The sequence below is a fragment of the Cupressus sempervirens genome, chromosome 10 (genome assembly GCF_028749045.1).
Source record: "Cupressus sempervirens isolate cs-2001-9-10 chromosome 10, ASM2874904v1, whole genome shotgun sequence".
Taxonomy (NCBI): Eukaryota; Viridiplantae; Streptophyta; class Pinopsida; order Cupressales; family Cupressaceae; genus Cupressus; species Cupressus sempervirens.
This window is the reverse complement of record NC_143127.1, coordinates 513,537,369-513,539,779: the sequence shown is the minus strand read 5'-3', so window position 1 is coordinate 513,539,779 and position 2,411 is coordinate 513,537,369. Positions and strand designations below refer to the sequence as shown.

At 32.4% G+C, this 2,411-nt stretch overlaps 1 pseudogene; it reads left to right on the top strand.

The window, feature by feature from the left end:
- The first annotated feature begins 541 nt into the window (after positions 1 to 541).
- LOC149534910 (CST complex subunit STN1-like) lies at positions 542 to 2,002 on the top strand (annotated as a pseudogene).
- The last annotated feature ends 409 nt before the right edge of the window (positions 2,003 to 2,411 follow it).

Sequence of the window (2,411 nt, the reverse complement as noted above, 5' to 3'; positions counted from 1 at the left end):
ACTAGTATAGCTTGACTGCCTATGTATCCAACTTAGAGTTTGTTTCGATCTACATTAATTATTGACAGATTCCCTCATCGGCTTAGAATTTGTTTTGCTAATAGCTTACTACCTATATAGGAGATTTTGGTGCTATTAATACCATCATGATGCTTTCATCAATAATTTTAGTTTACTTTAGCTATTGTATGCAAAGTATTATATTGTTTTCTAAAGGACACCCATGTTGTATATTATACATTAATGGACAGATTTCTCATGTTGTAATGTTTTTCACTACAAATTGTGATATGGACTCAAACAGAGATGCTAAAGGCATCAACTCATTATAGGTGTATGGAGTATTTGATTACACATTATTGAATTTAGCTTGAATATGAATACTTGATTCTTTTGAGTTTCAAGTACAGACTACCCTTTTTCAAAATGTTAAAAAATATCATACAGCATATGCTACTATTAGCATAGACATTGCACCTCATTGTTGGAAGTGCTAGTGCATGAAATTTTATGACTATGCATCTTAGTAAACTGGATTTTGATGGGTGAAGGTAGATCAATGTGGGAATTAGGCTTAGACCCTATGCATCTCTCACATGTGAAGATTTTGGCATTTGATCTCCTTTCCCTGCAAAACCCTACTTCATTGAGAGGCCCAAACACTTTTTGGAGAAAGGGTCGGCCTGTTAAGAATATGGAGATGGTGGGTGTGGTTGTTAGCAAGGAAAGAAAAGATAAGTTTCTTAAATTTTTGGTAGATGCTAGCATCACTTGTGTCCCATGCATTCTTTGGCTCAACCATCTTACTTCTAGATATTATTCAAGGGTTTAGAAGCCTCAATTAGAATGTTTTACTACATTGGCTCTTGAACAATCTGAACATGTGCAGTTTGGGTTGATTGGTGAGGTTATAGGGTAGGGTTACTCTTTACAATAAGCAATTGCAAGTATGGTACTTTTATGGGGTTTTAAAGATCAATTGGCTATTATGCCTTATTTTTAACATTATATATGTTGATTAAGAACACTGTCAACTTTTATTGATACCTAAAATAAACTTTCTTGCAAGATCTACTCAAGTTCATTGACAAAATATTTCTTGTTTAGCCTCATTAAAAAATGATTAGCGGTAAAAAAATATTGTGTGAAATTGTATCCCATGTTTTTAGTTGGAGGTACAATGAGTAATGTGTTGGAGGCCAATTTTGAGAAAAACATAATGTTAGTAATTAAATTGTATAAATCATTATATGACATTACCTACACTTTGTAGGAACTACCAGTGAATAGCTTTTCAAGAATTTGTCAACTGGCAAACATCACTTGTGAAAGCTTTTTTCAAAACCTAGCTAGTTGAGGATAATTATTCCCATAATAAATACAAATCTTCCCTTTCTTGTCATCAAAATCTTCAATCTTAAATAATCTCTAGCTATTATACAATGTTATAGGAAGTAACAAATCATTAAAATATCAATGATGTAGTAGATAATAAAAAATGAAGTAGAATTGAAAGAGAGAATTTTTAAACTCTTTGATGTATGTCTATAGGAATTCTCAAAAGGAGATGTTTGATTGTCTTAGATGGAAGTGTTTAAAACTAAAATGAACACACCCATGTTTTATTTAGTTTAGGATTTCATGAAGCAGGTTGTAATAGTAAAAAAATTTCCCATGCCCACCTAATATCATTATATAGTGGGTTTTCATATAACAATACATATATGCTAAAACAAATATGTTTTAGAAGTAAATACTATATTTTCCTTAAAAAATATCCCAATTCACATTCTTTTAATGCAAAATATGCCAACCTTTTAATTGTGAGGAATGAAAATTTTCATCACTTATGATTTTTTTCTAATTGCAGATAACAGTGAAATCTGTTCTAGTTGAGAGACACCCCAATGCTAAGATTTATCACCAAATGGATTACATTTGGCTTGCAGTGCAGTGCTATGACTTACCTACTTCTTTTCCTCCTAAGAACAATGCTTTATGACCCAAATGGAATGAAGTTGATGTTCAGGTATATATCTTTGGTTGACTAGTAAATATTACAATTAGAATGTTTTATGGTCTTTTTCAATCCATTAGCAACTATTTTGATTTTTTTTTTAACAAAAAATCTATTTTTAAGTTGTGAGGGTAATCTAAAGGTGATTTCTATTTTAACAAACACTATGTCTACCAAAGTTTTGTGTCCTTGATAGCCTTGAGTTTATAGTGGGTTGGAAGAGCTGGGTAATCTGCTTGTCCCCACTTGGGTCGTTCCTCTCAGGTTGTCCGAGAGCAGGCCCTCTAAAGGATTCTAAACTACACAAAGAGTGGATCAACTTTTGGAAGTCAAGATTTCTGATTCACCATAAGGGTGAAGAGCATACTCTCCTATTCCAATCATTTTCTCCCAA